Raw genomic sequence first — 20,517 nt, forward strand, 5'->3', positions numbered from 1 at the left:
TCTCTTTTTATACTGAAGTAAAGTGAAATTAAAACATTCTGGGGTATTATTACACAACTCTTTCGAGACCAGTCAATGCCGTAAGTCCCTTAAATCGAATTATTCATCAACACAGAGGCCCCTATATAACCCTGACCCATCCTCCTCCTCAAAAAATTGGAACAGAAAAAAACTCACTCCTCCACCTCCAACATGCGCAGATGCGTTAGTCATTGTCATCATTAATTACACTGCATTAGAGCACTAATACATTTGTCATCTAATAACACACAGCATATAATACATCTGAGCAGTTTAAGAGTTAGAGTTAGGGGCCAAACTGTGAGATCTGAACTTTACCCACTCAGCTAATGTCTCTTACATCATACATCATGACTGATACATCATACACATCCCACCTGTATTAGAGAATTCATTATAACATTATAACACACATCATCTACAACACCCCACACACGCATATTATAATTGCATGACTGGGAAGGCCACTGAGGAACATGAAACCAGTTTGAGACGACTTTTGCTTTATGACATAGTGAAATTAGCCATTAGAAGATGGGTAAATTGTGGTCTTGAAGGGATGCACACGGTCAGCAAAAATACTTAAATAAGTTGTGGGATTCAAGCGATTGGTTGCTTGGTATTAACGGGCCCAAAGTATGCCAAGAAAACATTCCCCACACCGTTACACCACCTCCACCAGCCTGGACTGTTGACACAAGGCAGATTGGATCCGTGGATTGTGCATCAGCAGAAATTGAGATTCATGAGACCAGGCTACGTTTTTCCAGTCCAGTTTTGGTGAGCCTTTGCCCACTGCATCCGAGCTTTCTGTTCTTGGCTGACAGAAGTGAAACCTTCTGCTGCTGTATCCCATCCGCTGTTGTTCGACGTGTTGTGCATTCTGAGGTGCTTTTCTGCTCACCACAATTGTACAGAGTGATTATCTGAATTACTGTAGGCTTTCTGTCAAGTCGAACCAGTCTGGCCGTTCTCCATTGACCTCTCTCGTCACCAAGGCGTTTCCGTCCACAGAACTGCCGCTCATTGGATGTGTTTTCTTTATTGCACTATTCTGTGTAAACTCTAGAGACTGTTGTGCATGAAAATCCCCAGTTATATAAATACTCAAAATAGCCCATCTGACACCAACAATCATTCCACGGTCAAACTCACCTAGATCACATTTTTTCTGCATTCTGATGGTTGATCGGAACATTACCCGAAGCTCTTGGTTCGTATCTGCATGATCATATGCATTGCAACATAATTGGCTGATTAGATAATTGTATGAATGAATAGGTGTGCAGGTGTTCCTAATGATGTGCTCTGTAAGTGTAAGTTACAGTTGTACAATTATAAAATGTGGCCTTACAGTTATATAAAGAAATGTGATTTTTTTTTTAAAACACAGTGTATATTAATCGATGGAAAAAAGATTTCAGATTATTCCGCCAGTTTACTTTCGTTTAGTCAAAAAGATGGACTGAAATTGAACTGGCTCAATCATAAATCAATAAGAAACATGTGCCATGTTTCACTGCCATAGATAATACATAAAAATTCTGAGTTTGAGACACGTTTCACAAAGTAAATCCTTGAGAGAACAATGTACTAGATTGATATTTATAAATGTACCGTTGTTTGCTTCGAACACTTATTCCATGTTGAACTCAGTGGTGGTCCAGGCTTATAATTGGTGTTTGCTGCTCAGGAGGCCTTGGCTGCATTATAAACGGGTTGCTGATAAAACAACCGCTATCAAGATATGAAAATAGGGACAGAGACATCAAGTACTTGTTTACCAGCAGCTGATACAAAGACAAGATCTGCACTTTCCAGCCTCCAGATTTAGACCAGCCCAGATTTAAACTCCATATTGTTTAGCACAGAATATTCTATATAGAGAGTCTATACACAAGAGCTATATAATACAGTGATGTGTATACATATATATGATATATAATTACAATTAGACATTTACTTTTGGAGGAACTGCTCTCAGACATGTTTTGGAATGGTCTGTTGGATGTTTACTCATAACACATACCCATTAGTCATGCGTGTCACCTTATGGGTCAGTACTATAGTGTTAGTCAGATTTAGTATGTTGGATAGTATAATCCTGCCCTACTTTACAACCCTCTTTCAGTTTTTTCTTCAACACTCAAGCTGGGGAAGCTTATATCGCTGTGAATTGCTTGTACACACAGTAATTTCAGGGGCTTTTCTTCTTTAGGATATAAGATACTTTGGCCCCTTTCCAAAATAACCAGCAAGAATGAGTAATCACTCGTGATTGGTAGCCAATGATGTCATGTGTCTCAAATTGGGAGTTGAAATTGAACTAGCTCAGTCATAAATCAATAAGAAACAGATGTCCCATGTTTCTTCTTAATCCACAAACCCATGCGTATTCACACTAAAACAAGTGTAATATAATAAAATTCCCTGTCAACTGATATGTCCATTTTTGAAGCTATTCAGAATATCTATATGTAAACCAAAAGTATTTGGATTGTTATTGTAGTTCGGAACTCGTGATGAATTTGTGGCTCTCGGGCGGAAACTCCCGCTGATCCTGGTTTTGCCATTTCTCATTTGATCTGTTTTAGAGCTTTGACGTTCAGAAAGCCATACAGGCCAGGAAACCTGCAGTGGGGTCAAGAGGATTAGAGTCTCTCTCTCTCTCTCTCTCTCTCTCTCTCTCTCTCTCTCATCTATCTATCTATATTATAGGGTGTACCCTATAATATTTGTCCAGTACAATGCTGGACACTTTCCATAATCACAAGACAAATCTGAAATGTCATGCAACTGTGTCTTTTTTCATGATTGTGCCTGAACACTAAATTGGTATCATTTCATTTTACCATAGGGGTGTGAACATTAATGTGCTTCCATACTTTATAAATACATCCATAATTTTAAAATCTGTCAGTAAAGGTAAACTTTTCTTAGGCAGATAGAAAATGCTAGGAACTAATCTGGTGGAGGAACTCAGGATGTCAGGTGTCCTGCCAGCAGCAGTTGAAACATATTATCCCTCATTTGCTGTTGGAAAGTATTCCCCCTTTCACTTTCTCTTCCAGAAAAAATGCCCCGTCCCTTTTCGCACCAGTTGCGCAATGTTTTGTACCTTGTGAGACAGTGATCATGCTGCCCAGGAATGATTCTTCTCTTTTCCTTTCAGGTTATCCTGTTTACATTAATTTGTGCTAATGTAATTAGAGGAAACAGACCAGATGTACAATCACCATTTCAGGCATTGCCCATATTCAATGTACTCTGACCTCTTCTGACATCCATTCCAATTTCTTCTCCAAAGAAATATATTTATATTCCATAGTAGCATCTTTAGGGGGCTGACTTTGTTGAGTCTGACTGATGGTCCAAAGTGAGTTTTGATGTGTGTGTGTGTGTGTGTGTGTGTGTGTGCGCATGTGTTTTGTTCAGTGTGAGCTGTTCCTATGTACCCATGAGAAGCGGAAACAGGGTTGACCGATGGTGGCCCTGGAACAGCCTCAAGAGGAAGTTGCAGGAAAAAGGCGTTGACATCACCTCAAGCTGCAACCCAAATGCAAGGCAATTAAAACAGCAGCTATGTACATACATATTTCACATAGAAGACAGAACCATAAAATGTATTAAACATTAAACCTCGGTCCCATGGAGTAGAGGTTATCAAACATTTTGTAGCCAGGAAACCGCTTAAATATCAAATAAATTTATAGCACAGATTTATTTACGAATATAGGCCATATACAACTAGTCACATATTGGGAGGATTATTCAAATTTGTAAAACACTATACTGACTATTTATTAGCGTCATAAAGCTTTTTTAATCCTGAACTTTCAAATAAACGTTATTTATAGGCTTACATGTTTTTTTTTGCATTATTGACGTTTGAATTACACCCAAAGTGACCAATTAGACAGGCTAAATATAGGATCTCAATAATAAATATAATCATTTTAATAATGGTGGGTTGCTGTGATTTCCCTGGGTTCCCCTGGACCCCCACGTTGAGGACCACTGCCATAGATAATCCATAAAAATACTGAGTTTGAGACACGTTTCACAAAGTAAATCCTTGAGAGAACAATGTACTAGATTGATATTTATAAATGTACCGTTGTTTGCTTCGAACACTTATTCCATGTTGAACTCAGTGGTGGTCCAGGCTTATAATTGGTGTTTGCTGCTCAGGAGGCCTTGCCTGCATTATAAACGGGTTGCTGCTAAAACAACCGCTATCAAGATGTGAAAATAGGGACAGAGACAGCAAGTCCTTGTTTACCAGCAGCTGAGACAAAGACAAGATCTGCACTTTCCAGCCTCCAGATTTAGACCAGCCCAGATTTAGACTCCATATTGTTTAGTACAGAATATTCTATATAGAGAGTCTATACACAAGAGATATATAATACAGTGATGTATATATACAGTATCTCACAAAAGTGAGTACACCCCTCACATTTTTGTAAATATTTGATTATATCTTTTAATGTGACAACACTGAAGAAATAACACTTTGCTACAATTTGTGTAACAGTGTAAATTTGCTGTCCCCTCAAAATAACTCAACACACAGCCCTTAATGTCTAAACCTCTGGCAACAAAAGTGAATACACCCCTAAGTGATAATGTCCAAATCGGGCCCAATTAGCCATTTTCCCTCCCAGGTGTCATGTGACTTGTTAGTGTTACAAGGTCTCAGGTGTGAATGGGGAGCAGGTGTGTTAAATTTGGTGTCATTGCTCTCACACTCCCTCATACTGGTCACTGGAAGTTCAACATGGCACCTCATGGCAAAGAACTCTCTGAGGATCTGAAAAAAAGAATTTTTGCTCTACAGAAAGATGGCCTAGGCTATAAGAAGATTGCCAAGACCCTAGCACTGAGCTGCAGCACAGTGGCCAAGACCATACAGCGGTTTAACAGGACAGGTTCCACTCAGAACAGGCCTCGCCATGGTCGACCAAAGAAGTTGAGTGCACGTCCTCAGTGTCATCTCCAGAGGTTGTGTTTGGGAAATAGACGTATGAGTGCTGCCAGCATTGCTGCAGAGGTTGAAGGGGTGGGGGGTCAGCCTGTCAGTTCTCAGACCATACACCGCATACTGCATCAGATTGGTCTACATGGCTGTCGTCCCAGAAGGAAGCCTCTTCTAAAGATGATGCACAAGAAAGCCCGCAAACAGTTTGCTGAAGACAAGCAGACTAAGGACATGGATTACTGGAACCATGTCCTGTGGTGTGATGAGACCAAGATAAACTTATTTGGTTCAGATGGTGTCAAGCGTGTGTGGCGGGAACCAGGTGAGGAGTACAAAGACAAGTGTGTCTTGCCTATAGTCAAGCATGGTGGTGGGAGTGTCATGGTCTGGGGCTGCATGAGTGCTGCCGGCACTGGGGAGCTACAGTTCATTGAGGGAACAATGAATGGCAACATGTACTGTGACATACTGAGGCAGAGCATTATCCCCTGGCTTTGGAGACTGGGCCGCAGGGCGGTATTCCAGCATGATAATGACCCCAAACATACCTCCAAGACGACCACTGCCTTGCTAAAGAAGTTGAGGGTGAAGGTGATGGACCAAACCCAATTGAGCATCTGTGGGGCATCCTCAAACGGAAGGTGGAGGAGCACAAGGTCTCTAACACCCACCAGCTCCGTGATGTCATCATGGAGGAGTGGAAGAGCACTCCAGTGGCAACCTGTGAAGCTCTGGTGAACTCCATGCCCAAGAGGGTTAAGGCAGTGCTCGAAAATAATGGTGGCCACACAAAATATTGACACTCTGGGCCCAATTTGGACATTTTCACTTAGGGGTGTACTCACTATTGTTGCCAGCGGTTTAGACATTAATGGCTGTGTGTTGAGTTATTTTGAGGGGACAGCAAATTTACACTGTTACACAAGCTGTACACTCACTACTTTACATTGTAGCAAAAGCAAAGTGTCTATATGTATGTGTGTGTATGTATATATATATATATATATATATATATATATATATATATATACAATTAGACATTTACTTTTGGAGGAACTGCTCTCAGACATGTTTTGGAATGGTCTGTTGGATGTTTACCCATAACACATACCCATAAGTCATGCATGTCACCTTATGGGTCAGTACTATAGTGTTAGTCAGATTTAGTATGTTGGATGGTATAATCCTGCCCTACTTTACAACCCTCTTTCAGTTTTTTCTTCAACACTCAAGCTGGGGGAGCTTATATCGCTGTGACTTGCTTGTACACACAGTAATTTCAGGGGCTTTTCTTCTTTAGGATATAAGATACTTTGGCCACTTTCCAAAATAACCAGCAAGAATGAGTAATCACTCGTGATTGGTAGCCAATGATGTTACGTGTCTCAAATTGGGAGTTTGGTGATTCCCTAGGAGAAATTTTCAAGGTTGGTCATTTGAGCCTTCTTGGCTCATTAAACTTGCTCTTTCCCTCTCACGGTAAACAAAAACTGGTCAAGCATTACATTCTAATGTTACACATCTCCACCTGTACCTCCCCGCTGACGTCAAACCATGTTCAGTAGTCAGTGTGGATAGCTGCCTGGACCATAAGCTTCAGACCATAAGCTTTCAACAAATTATGAGTCATATATGACTTTGCATAATGGTTGCCTCAAAAGCATGTGCGTAGTCTAGCTTCTAGACACATCAGTCATGATATTCTAAATCCCAGACAAAAAGACATGGATTAATACCAAAGAGCCTATCAAAATCCAGTTATTTTGTTGTATCATCTTTGCAAAGAGCCAGTCTACGTCGGTAGGGCTAAGTAGGTGAAAAAATGTCCAAGCTACTAGTTTACCTACATCTGATTAAATGTTGTTTTAGGGTTAGGTTTCCATTTGGATGAGCTGTAGGTCTATATTAGCACATATCCATATATTGAGGTTGTAATCTGAGTTTCTGACAACTGGCAGGCGCAAGAAGAACTCACCCTTCTCCTGTAGGACATCTAGATTACCATCAATATACGTTTGAGGTTTATGTATTCTACACATGACTGACACATCAGTCACTTCTGCCAGACGTAGACTGGCAAAGACTGGCCTGTGGAAAGGGCCCCTTGTAGCACACGTTCATTTTATTGCCTGTACGGGACACTTTCACTGAGCCTGTCCCATTATAATAGGTTTTATGATTCTGCCCTTCTAAATTGGCACTTTGGGCATTTAATTGGTAGATTAAGGTTTGTGCATTAAGAGACTGTTATTAGAATTGGCTTAATTTACACTGGAAACATGTCCCAACCACTTTTTGATACGCCTATCCTTGTTACAATTGCTTTCATTTATAAAAATGTAATCCATTTAAAAATCTGTGTTTCTGGTTTGATCATGGAACTAACTGTCTGTAACCTGAGCATGTCTGTAACATGCTCATACAAATGTTTCTGTAACAGAAGTAATATGAACACATTGTATGTTATAGAAATCTACAGTATTATATCATTTCAAATGCAAGGCAAGGTCTCATCCTAGGTGTACTCATAATTATAATGGCCAATTGCTCAGCCTGTAAGATTATGTTGCTAGGTTTAATTTCTGTTTTCCTCTCTAGGCTGAGAAGGACGCCACTCTAAAAGGTGATGCCGAAAATGTTTATTTACATTTGTTCATTGTCCTAAATGTTTTAAAAACTTACCTAACAGAACCTTTGGAATCACTGGACCCCACTTGTGGGATAGTTAACAAATCTAATTGTATAGTACATGTAAATAAACAGTTTGTCATAACCACTCTCTGCCCAATTCTGAAAAGACATCATAGCAGTTCTACTGATTAGCTTCTAATGACTAGTCAGGGAAAGCATCACTAATCAGTCCTTCCTATCCAGTGAAAGCACTGTCAAATGGGTTCTCTTGGATTTCTGGCAAGTGGATGGCTGCGGCATTGCAGCAATGTTCTTAGCGTTGTTATTGGCGGTATTAATCAAGATTAAAGTGCTGACAAAAGCCAGGAATAGCAACAACAACCAGGACCAGCAACAACAGTGGTTTCTCACCAGGCCACCAGTGATCACTGTATATTCAGCTACAGAATTTTTGCACCTTAATGAACATGGGCGAAAATGAGTAGAAAAGAAGTCAAACATTTGGGGAAGCTGTGCCAGTTTGAATCTTTTCAAAATGATCAGTGCAGTTAATATTTAAAGAAGGCTACATGGGGAAGAATAAGAATCTCTTCCTGTGATGCATAACATGGTTGGAGACCAGTCCTCCATGCAGAACATTTTCAACATTATATATCATTTATAGGTTTGCAAATGTTTGCAGATGCCATCTTCAATTCGTTATACAGGTCTTTAGTAGGTTTCAAATCTGAAGACTGAGATGGTTAATGCTTTTGGTCAGTGATTTTGATTTGCAAGTGCGTTTTGGTATCTTTATCCTGGTGAAAGATCCATCGATGGGCAAGTCTTATCCTCCAGGGAGAGGTAACTAGGTTTTAGGCTGAAATATCCTGGTATTTCATATAATTCATGATGCCATCGGGCTTCACCTGAGCAACTAAACAGGCCCAAAGCATCAATTATTACCACCATGTTTTACACCATAACAGTATGGGGAGTCAGTATGATCATGTGTCCTGGCATTTGTTGATTATTTGTTATGGCAGGTTTTCCTGGCTTTTTGGAGGGTTTTCCACATGATGATGGAAGACAAATGGATTTTACACGTGACCAACCTCATATTTAGAAGAAGAAGAAGAAGAAGAAGCCTTTGTTTGTCACATACTGTATATTTTACAGCATTTCTTTGCCTATCCTAGATTGTTAAGAAGTTGGGGTCAGAGCTCAGAGTCAGATATGATACAGCAGAGAGGGTTAAGAGCCTCACTCAAGGGCCCAACAGTGGCAGCTTGGTGATGCTGGGACTTGAAAACCCATACCCTATGATCAGTAACGCAGAACCTTAACTATTGAGCTGCCTGTGCCCAATATTTATACTGCAAAGAAATTGGTCAGTCTCAAAATGATTCATTAGAGATTAGAAAGAAGAATCATGTCTAATGTTTCTTTTATATCATCATTTTTGTCCATTCTCTTCAAGGGTGCCAATAATTCTAGGGTTGACTATATGTGCATAGTGCACTCCCACATGCACAATACCAGACTTTGGGACTGTAAGGCTGGGCACCTGTACTGTGCAATTCTCCTACTAAGCAGCTCATCACTTGGCCTGTGTATGGAGAATTCACCAGTCAGAACTGCTCCACTTCAGGGATGCTGCTAGGCAACGGGCTTGCCATGAGCGTAGCCAAATCCAACTACTTTTAGGTCAAAACAAAAGAATCTACACGGAACTAAGTACCCGAGAGAAGGAGTCCATACAACCTTCATGGCAGAAAGCAGGTGAGTGTAGTTATAATAAGCACTTACTTTATCTCGCCGTGTTTTCTGTGATTTTATGTGTGTACTGTGTAATTAAGGGCCTGCTGGGGTGTTTTTTTTTTGGCAGCCTCTTGGTTCAGAGGCTCTTCTTTCTTATGTTCTTATCTTATCTTGAGCACCTGGTGGTAAATGCTGAAAGAATTAATGCTAAGTCTGAACCATGTCATTACAGCAACAGAAAATAAGCTCTCATACTAAAGTGCCTGGAGTCTTTTTAATGCTGAATGAGTGTCTGCCTTGAGTTCATCTTGTGTCATAATTTCACAGTCAGTTCCCAGATGTTATATTTGCGCATAGCTTAATCAGAATCTGTAGCATTTTAAAATCTGATTTGGGTTGAAATACCAGCTTTTGCAGTTTTTGAGTGTGTGGACCCCTTGTTGTTACTCATTAAACCCTACCCAATGCTAATGGTTGCATTGTAATAGGGATATATGGCAGTATTGAAGCATGACTCAAGCATGGCCATATCTTTATTCTTGTATATGTGTTAATATTGTCTGTAGCTGACCCCAGCTGGAACTTTACCAAACAAATGTTTGCATGTTTGTTTGTTTTTGATGTGCAAGACTTTTTTCAGAATTGGTGTCAAGCTGTTCAGACTTCACTGTCTAATCAAAAAGAGGAGTCTGGTTAACCTTGACTTGGTAATAAATAAATAAATAAATAAAGACCTGGTATTAGAGCTAGATTCCTATGTTTGCAGTGTTAGTGGCTACTCATTAAAGAGCTAATGACCATAAAGACTATCTCACTGTTTTTGCCTGAAGTTCCTAGTCTTGTGTGTTACATGTGGCCATTTTGAATAACAATATCATCATCCTGGGTGAAACCTGCAGACAATCCCTCCTGTCTGCCACCACATCAGAGGGCATACCTTTGTTTTATAGACCAGGTTTATCAGTGTTCCAAGTTCTTTGAATGTTTCATTAATGGGAGATTTAGCAGTATAACTAAAGCAATGTCTAGACATTATTTTACCACAGGTCATAATAAAAAAAAAATGTGACCCAAACAAGACAGTGGTTACATATGGAAAGTGTAAATATTGTACAGTAACTCAAATAATCACTCAGCAAAGCCTTTTCATGACCAACTGACAGCAGATGAAATGTTTCCATTAACTTTATCATGGACCAGCACTGGTTAGCATCACTGGATCAACAAAATCCCTAAACAAATGTACTATCAATATGCCATGCTGTAACTTTGTCTTATCCTTAACGGTCTGTCTCTTTTTACAATCAACAACAGGATGATCGTGATCAACACCTCCCATGTCTCCTGCTGACTTCCTCTCTGTGACCTATCCAGAGAACATCTATGTTGGAGGGAGGCAGGCCATGCTGGGTCTATTTCTGGTTGAAGCGCATCAAGAACAATATTTACATAGCACCACTAGATCGGCTTGATAAAATAACCACTCTAAAAGTCTAGGTCATCAGTGATAACCTGAAACTGCCGAGAGTTAACGTTTGACCCCGCGTTAGCCTTGGATTCCTGGGTTTATGGCTAAGCTTGACCAGAGCTGGATCTTTGCTAAGCTCTTGTATCTGATTACGCTTGACCAACACTAGCTTTTCACATCAGATAACTGAAAGGGTGTTATGTGCACTCATGTAAATAAGGACACTGGGCTTCGTTTAAAGTGATACCAGCTGGGACAGCATTACCTCAATCTGATAAATTGCTACAAAACACATGTTGACCCTCTTTACTCTTTATATGACGATAATACACAGAGCAATTGTATTTCAGGTTTTAACTAATGAAAGCTGGGTTTTTCTGTCTGAGAAAATAAAATGCGGGAGTTGTTTCATATTCTAAAAAGTCCATCTAGTGTGTCTATATTATTATATTGACAAAGCAGAGTTTGGGACTCTCTGTCCATTCCTCAGCTTGGTGAAGAGACACAGCAGAGAGTAAGTGCGGTGTTGATGTATTTGAACATGCACGCGGGAGGGTCTCTGCTCTGATTTCCCTTTTTTCCCCCTCATATTTTCCACCGTCAGGGGCCACACAAACAGTAGACTGAAAACAGATAGGCATATCATGTGGGGTTGGAATGAAAGCAAACTGACAGGCAAAAATAGCGAGTCAGTTATGTTTTTTCACCCAACAGAAAGAGACTCAGTGTAGGTCTCAAGGAAGTGTGATTTAACTCCACATTGAATACCAGAGTGTACTTTTCCCTGATGTTACCATTTCATCATAGAATTTTTTTGAATTTTTTTAGATCCTTAAGAAAGTTATAAAGAAACGCTGTGTGTTTTTGTGTGTTTGTTGGGGGTGGGGTGTTGTTGTTTGGGGCGGCGGGAGAGGAGGGGGGGCTAATAGTTGATAATAAGTGTAATTTGGATGGGGTGGTGGCTTTATTGAGAGGGTTTTTTGTTAAACAGAGCATGGTCTCTTATTTACTCAGGCTCAGACAAAGCAACCTGGCAACAACATTTCCAGTTTTCACTTCACGCTGACCATCGCTACCCTGCCAACTCTAGTCACCCCTCCCTTTGTGCATTTTCCCTTTCTGGCTGTGCCAAGTACACTGGAGCTCTTTTTTGGTTCAGAGAGTGTGTCTACACACTCTCACAAAAGCAGAATAACTTGACCCAAACCCCACACCCAGCACTGTCACTGATTTTATTGACTCAAACAACACAACACTGTTGTGAACCCATTTCCTTTTCTAATATCTCACTTTGGGCATGTGAATGCTAAATTGTGTCCATGTGGACTGAAAATGTGATTGAGGATTATGTATCAAGTGTAACTTTTTCACCAGTATTCCTGTATAGTATGTACAGGAATTAGTTTCCCATCATGCACTGGCAGTGGTAGCTCAGTGGTTATGACATTGGTCCTCTGAGTAAATGGTTATGAGTTCAAGTTCCTGCCAAGCTGCCACTGCTTAACCCTCAACGGGTCAGTTGTACAAATGTAAGACGTCTGTGAAATACTGCAAATGTAAAAACTTCTCACACAACATAAAATAAAAGGCAACCTGAGTAAACATACAATATGGTTTTTATTTTTTGAAGCAAAAAAAGTTATCCAACACCTATCACTAATGTGAAAAACTAATTGCGCCCTTATACTTAAAATCTGGTTGTGGCACCTTTAGCAGCGATACCTGTAACCAAACGCTTCAGATATCTGGAGATCAGTTTTTCACTTATTTCTAGGACTAGGACTTACTCCTATGCTTTATCATTGTCTTGCTTTATAATCCAGTTGTGCTTGAGTGTTTTGCCATTTTTGCCCAGTATCCTTCTGATAGTGGAGTCATGAACAGTGGTCACATGAACAGTGACCTTTATTGATGCAAGAGAGCCCTGTAGTTCCTGTAGTCTGATGTTGTCCTTGACTCTTTTGTGACTTCTGAATGAGTTGTTGATGTGCTCTTGGAGGAGTTTTGGAAGGTCGGCTACTTCTGGGAAGGTTCACTACTGTGCCGAGTTTATCCATTTAGAGATCCTTTGGAGTCCCAGAGCCTTTGAAATAGCTTTGTAACCCTTCCCAGACTGATGTATTTCAATCACCTTCTTCCTCATCATTTCTGGAATTTCTTTCAATTTTGACATGCTGTGTTACTGTGTAAGACCTTTTAACCAAATTCATGCTGTTGAAAAAGTTCTATGTAAGTGTTGATGTGATTGAACACGGTTTGCAGTAATCAGGCCTGGTTGCATCTAGTCCAGCTGAACTCCATTATGAACGCAGATCCACAGATTTGGGGAATTAATAACTACGGGGGCAAATACATTTTCACAAAGGCCCAGTTGGTACTGGATAACTTTTTTGCTTCGATAAATAACATTATAATTTGAAAAACTGTATTTTGTGTTTACTCAGGTCGCCTTTGCTTTATATTAGATGTTGTTTTAATTTTTGAAACTATTTAGTATGAGACATACACAAAAACAGAAGAAATCAGGATGGGGGCAAATACTTTTTCACAGCACTATAGCTTTAAACAAACTGGAATATTTACTCCCTTGCTGACTGTAGTCAGACATGTGTTACCAGCCAATCAGCACCACAAAACATTAAAATTAGGTGTGCTACCAGGGTTATGACTATTGCCTTTGACTGCATACGATTACGAAGTTGGAACTTACTTTAGCATGAAAAAGTTCCCATTTGGGGATCTTGGTACCAGGGTAGGAAGGTTAACCAAATTCAGTGTGGGTACTTGTCTGAAAATAATAATAGCAGCATGTGGGATCTTTTATTTGTTAACATACTGTATAATGTCGCAGTACAGAAAAGTGTTTATTGGGTGTTTGGAAATTGGTAGAGAGTTGGCTCAGCTCCTTTTTTGAAACTGCAGTAATGTATAGGGAAGACCAGTGTGCACAAGCTGATGTAGAGTGAAGCAGCACAGACACATAAGGGCTTGTTTAACCAACATCTTGGTGGCTTGGGCCAAAGGCAAACTGTATTGTTATGCAACACTTTAGTCCTAGTGAATGGAGAATGGATAAGGCTATTTGAATGGAAGGCCCTGGAGGCAAGAAAAAGCAAGAAAGACTGAAGGGGCTTAGACCAGTAATGATCCATCCAAGGCTTGCCTTACAGTTCCTTATGTCTTCCGTTCGAACTTAAACTTGGTGGAACTACCAAAAATGTGGTGGGGTTTGGGTGGGTGCTTGGGGGTGGGGGGTAAGGGGCGTAATGGTATAAGTTGGTTTCCAATTTATGTTTTCTCAAACCTTATATCAACACTGGTGACAATCATTGCTCCCCCACAATCCCCTGCTGTGGTCCTCCGCCCGGATGCTCTCCCCCCAAATATGCCCCCAAATACAAAGCATCTTGCCAATGGCACCGTGAAGGATGACATCACCACTTGGCATGCCTTGGCTGTTGATGGAAAAAAGACGAGTAATGAGGTCGAAATGGTCACGGCAACAGAGTGTATGTGTGAATGAGTGTGTTAGATGCCGCGACAGATCTAACATGAATGAGAGGCTAGGCTTTACGTGAAAAAGAGCACATAGATCCCACCCCCCCACCTCTAAAATTAAGGACTCGTTTGTGTTTTGATTCTTTTTTTAGGTTAAAGAGAGAGTATTGGACCATGGCATTCTATGTCTTCAAAGGGTTTAAGAGACTAGCAATTCAGCTAAATGCAAATACATGCGCATAACCTATATGTGTGCATATATATAATAAATAAAAGACATTAGATATTATTTTAAAACATGCAAAGCCTGACAGTAGTTATAACACAATGTCACATACGAACTGTCCAATCCCATGCTGTAGTCATGTTCGTGTAATGAGCTTATTATGAACTGGTTTATCAGGCACGTTAAACCACTAAATACTTAATAATCACTGGGATACTTTTCAAAATAATGTTCTACACACTTTCAAACTTGGCATTAATCCTAAGCCAGTGCTTCCATACTGAGCTTGTACTAGTCCTGGGTGCACAGTATGCATGCTGGTGTGTAACTCTGTGCATGCTCATAGCTCACTTCCACCTTGTCTTCATTATATACGTCATACACTTCATTTTTCAACCTTATTTTACTGCAGTTTTCATTTAACACCAACAATCTTGGCATAAACCCCCCTATTGTATCACAGGAGGATCTTTCTTTTCATACTTACTTACTTCTGAATGGGGCAGCTAATGGAGGGGCCCACTACAAGGACAATGCTGTGGATTTCCTATACATATAGGATTCACTTCATCCGGTTACGTGCACTGATCTAACTGGGAACGCTTTGGCTTTATTAATGGTGCTGTCAACCAGGTCTTTCTCACTTTTGTACGTTTTCGAATTATTGGCTAGTTCTCAAACTCTCCACTTTGGTGGAGCCACCAAAAGTATTAAGAAACCTCAGTGATTTGATTGTATTACTCATAGACCACTAGTAGACCTCTTGCAACTTTCATTATCGAGACCAAAACCTAAAGTTTGTTCTTTATGTTCTTCTCCTATTGTTCAGCCTGGTTTAAAAAAGTGGTTGTTGGGAAAGGGGGAGGCTGGGAATGGGGTGTGGCCAATGTAAACCAAACCCCCACTAGACTGTATACATGACGACAGTGCCAAAGCCCTCTTTTCTTTGCTATATATACAGCCTATTTAGTGATGTCCCATTGTCTGCTGGACACGCTTTGTCAGGTTCTTTTAGAGAACTTCTTTTACAAGGCACTAGCCTTTGAATATTAACTGTGTGATCACTCTTGCCACACAAGGAGCCTCCTTCGAGCCCTCAGTCAAAATTGGCAAACTTTGGCTAAGCACTCGGCTCTGCATATTGTGTTGTCACTGAAGCTTGCATGGCTAATTATAAAGAAACTCTCGAGTAAATTCAATGGGCCGCAGTTTTGGTTTTGTTGCCTCCACCCCTGCAAAAAATAAAAATAAAAAACACCATCATTATCACAGTAGATGATAGAAAGTATACAGTACCACTGCATTAAATATACACTACCATATACCAGATCAGATGCTATCGCGACTCTAAATAAGTGCTTTATTAAAGGCAGCAGCACTTGAAGGCTAAACCTGTAAATCCTATAGATAAAAGACCCATAGACAAGGGCTAGTATTATCTGTAAAGCATAAATATGTGGTGTGCTAAAAGTGCCTAATTAGAGCGATAAAGATTTTAACCAATTAGATTAGATCTAGTTTGTGCAGTCATTTTCTGACTTTTAAAAAAAAGCATTTCTCAATTGCTTGATTACATCTTAAACAGTTTGATGAGGTCGTTTAAGCATAAAATGCTAAAATATAGGTTGTTTGAAAGCTTTTAACTGGCATTGTTTGTGATCTTCTGTATCTCCTCTCCCTGATTATGAAAAAAAAAGTAAAGTGAAATTTTACTGTTATCGTGATACTTTCATGTGATCTTTCAAAATCAGTGACAACCGCCAAGGCGGTAGAAGCAGGAAGGAGACTTCTGGGTGGAGAGGCTTTCTTTTCAGGCCAATAAAACCTTTTTATCGGATTTCAGGAAATCCTAATTGGAATTGGAGTCGCCTTGTCAGAACAAGATATTCGAAAGCAAATCTGAGCCAAAATGACGTTCACTGCATATTGGGAAAAGTCTGTATAGTATATAGAGAATATGAAAGCTGTTGTGTCACCTGCTTTTCTTATTTCCCTTTTATGTCACCATCTCAAACAAAACATGTAAGTGCTTGCCTTAGAAATCCAATGAAATCCAATGAGCAGCAGGCTCTTTCTGCGGTCTCCTGGTCCCACAGTACTCCTTCATTATATACAAGTGTAGGATACAAAGCCTCTACATCTACAAAACAATATGGAGGAGAATAGGAACTGTCTGTTTATCAGCAACAAGTCCCACGGATCTGAGCCAAGAACAACTTAGTGGAGTAACAGCAGAGTGTGCAAAAAAAACTTGAAGTTTCTGAGGACCCATGATGACCCATGCAGCAAGATTTCTGTTCTCGTGTTATGTAATGATAATAAATAATAATAGTTTTTTTAGAAAGCGCCCTTCACGACACCCAAGGTCACTTCACAAATACAACACACAACTACAATTCACAAAACACTAAAACACAATATTATATATATATATATATATATATATATATATATATATATATATATATAATACAATATTATACATAAAACACATGTTATAATTAAGAATTATGTAACCAAGTCACAGAGAATGTGCAAGCCTGAAGTGATGAGTTTTTAAAGAACTTTTGAATCTTGAAATGGATTCACAGTTGCGGATGTGATGGGGAAGTGAATCCCAGAGCTCAGGGGCAAGGTGACTAAAGGCTCTTCCACCCATGGTGCTAAAGTTCATGTCCTGTATTGCTGGTAGACCTGCCGAGGAGGATCGCCGTAAGCAGGGAGGCGTGTAGTTCTCCAAGACGTTAGTGAGGTAAGTGGGAGCATGCTTATATAGGGCCATAAATGTGAGTAGCAGAATTTTGAATGTAATTCAAAGTGAAGCTGGATGAGCAGAGGGGTTACATGGCTGGTTGATTTGGAGCACGTAATGATCCTTGCTGCAGAGTTTTGAATTATTTGGAACCGGTGAAGTAGTTTATTTGGGATTCCAGACAGGATGGAATTGCAGTAGTCAATGCGGGATGTAACATAAGCATTGACCAAGACTTCTGTGCTGTGTTGAGTGAGGGATGGGCGTAGTCTCGCAATGTTCCGCAGATGGAAAAAGGCACTGTGAGAAACATTGTTTATGTGTGCAGCAAAGGAGAGAGTGCTATCTAAAATGACACCAAAGCACTTAACCTGAGTGGAGCAGGGTATGGTGCAGCCGTCAATGGAGAGGGTGAAGGTGTTCAACTTTGCAAGTGCTGTTTTAGAGCCAACAACGTGTAGCTCAGACTTATTGCTGTTTAATTTCAGATAGTTCTTAGTCATCCATAAGTTGATGTCATGAAGACTATGATTGTACTGAGAGGAAAAGGGGCTGAGGGCTTCGTGGACATGGAAAGCTGAGTATCATCAGCATAGCGGTGAAAGTGAACACCATGATGTTGAAGGATATTGCAGAGTGGGACGAGATAGATGATAAATAAGAGAGGCCCCAAAACTGAGTCCTGAGGAACCCGCATGGTGACAGCAGAGCTCTCTGACATGCAGCTCATTATTTGGACAAATTGTGTCCTCTCAGTGAGGTAGGATGTGAACCATTGATGTACAGTGCCAAGGCTTCATGTGTTAGCTAGATGTTCTAGAAGAATCCAATGAGAGATGGTGTCAAAGGCTGCACTGAGGTCTAGGAGGATGAAGAGTAGTCCAAAATCATCTGCGCAAAGGAGGTCATTGGTTATCTTAACCATGGCAGTTTCTGAGCTGTGTTTAGGGTGAAATCCAGATTGGTATGGTTCAAACAGATAATTGTTTTTTAGGTGATCCTGAAGCTGAGATGCCACTATCCTCTCAAGGACTTTTGATATAAATGGTAGGTTAGAGATAGGCCGATAATTGTTGAAGTCATCAGGATCCAATCCTGGCTTTTTCAGTGTTGGTCTGACAGTGGCAGTTTTTTTAATGAAGGAGGGACCACACTAGTGGTGGGAGAAGTGTTAATTATTGAGGTTATCAGAGGGGAGATAGATGGCAGGCACACTTTAAGTAAGTTGATTGGAGCAGGATTCAGTTGACAGGTGGTGGAATTGCACTTCATGATGAGATTCAAGACGTGACTTTCTACTGGGAGACTGAAATGACTAAATGCACTGGTATGTGGAGGGCCCATAGTATTCAGGGAGAATGGTTCCTCTTGCTCATTAATTGAACAAATGAATTGTTGATGAATGGTCGCAATTTTAGAGCGGAAAAATTTCAGGAAGGCCGAAACGGCGTTCATCAGAGAGATTCAGATGAAAGGAGTTATCAGGTGCTTTAAGAAGTACATTCACGGAAAAAAGAGCTCTGGTGTTTCCTTCTCCCGCACTGATGATATTTGCATAATATGATGTTTTTGCAACAGAAATGGCCTTTTTGTACTGAAGTATGTGATCAGAATACATCTCTATATGTACCACAAGACCAGTCCTTTTTGATAACTGCTCCAGACACCGACCCATGGACTTCATCTGGTGGAGTTTAGATGTATACCAAGGTGCAGTGTGAACAAATGAATCGGTCCGAGCCTTCAGAGGAGCGAGACCGTTAAGTGCAGAAGACAAGCAGTAGTTGTGATGGCTCACTAGATCCATTAATGAAGCATTAGGAGCAGGGCAGGGATAGGAGTTAATTAGAGCGGTAAACTCCTCTGGCTTGATCTTTTTAATGTACATTAATACTGTATCTAACCACCTTTCTATTCACTACACTAATCCCCTTCTTCTGTGTGTATCTCTCAAAGGTCACTGTTACAGTCCGTTTGTCTCAAACGTTGCCTTAAACGCAACCCTATCTTCAAAACAGGACACATGGGTTCTCTTAAAAGCCACGTTGTGCTGGTCTGTGATGCGGTACAGGTGTTCAGAAGCCCCCTTCTACTTGATTCTCCAAAGCCTCCAAAAGCCCCCTAGCTGATAGGAAATGTAGCCAAACAACGACTAAAAGATCAGCTGTTGTGCATTTCCTCCAGCTAAGAAGCCGCTCGTGATTATAAACACTCAGTCTTTTAGATCTTGTCACAGATTGTGCCATGCATTCACTTGCATAAGCCTCATAAGCACCACCTATTTTTTCCTCAGTCTAATTACAGCACTGGCTGACCGCTCTTCTCTATGAGTGCGTTTTGTTTTTGTTGTTGCTGTTGTTTCATGTTGTTGGTTCTTGACAAAAACCTCCTGACGGAGTGTGCAAAAATGAAAAAGACTCCTAACAAGAATAACCTGTTGTAAAGCTAGCAGTAAATGCTCTCTCTCTCTCTCTCTCTCTCTCTCTCTCTCTCTCTCTCTCTCTCTCTCTCTCTCTCTCCCTTCCTCTCCCCCTTTTTGTTTTTTCTTCTCTTTCTGTACGAATGTTAGGCTGATGTGGGTCTAAGGAACGTTACTGAGCTCACTCGTATATAACTCTCCCATGACTTCAAAGTGAGATTAAGATTTCAAAAGACCTGCTCCTGACTAATCCACTGTACCAGCCTCTGCCAAGCGTCCTCTCGGTACTAGGCTATTAACTACTGAGCCCCTGTGTGCATACCTGGTGTTGAGAAAGAGGAATTCTTCTGTAAAAGCACAAAAGAATTTCACTGGTTGTGACTCACTCACATGGCTGCACCATGTGCATCAACGCATCCATGCACTAACATTCATTTTTAGGCCAGCAATTTACAGAAAGCAATAATCACGTATTTATCTACCCTGGAACTGAGATCATCTGGGTAATCTCTTATGAGTGCATACACGTGCCTATACAAGGCAATGCTTAATTACCAACAGTGCAACAGGATCACCCACATTTGCATACGTTCCGTTCCCTGTGGCTGTAGGTCAAGAAGTACTGCAAACTTTCTCATGATTATGGCATTTTACTGCATTCTGAGACTGCAAGTGTTGTAAGCAGAGGAACACACCACACAAAAGGGAAGATTTGTTTGTTCTCACGCAGCGTGTCCCGAATATCCCTCAAGCACACATTATGACAGCAATAAAAGCTATA

This window comes from Ictalurus punctatus, chromosome 8 (genome assembly GCF_001660625.3).
Source record: "Ictalurus punctatus breed USDA103 chromosome 8, Coco_2.0, whole genome shotgun sequence".
Classification (NCBI taxonomy): domain Eukaryota; kingdom Metazoa; phylum Chordata; class Actinopteri; order Siluriformes; family Ictaluridae; genus Ictalurus; species Ictalurus punctatus.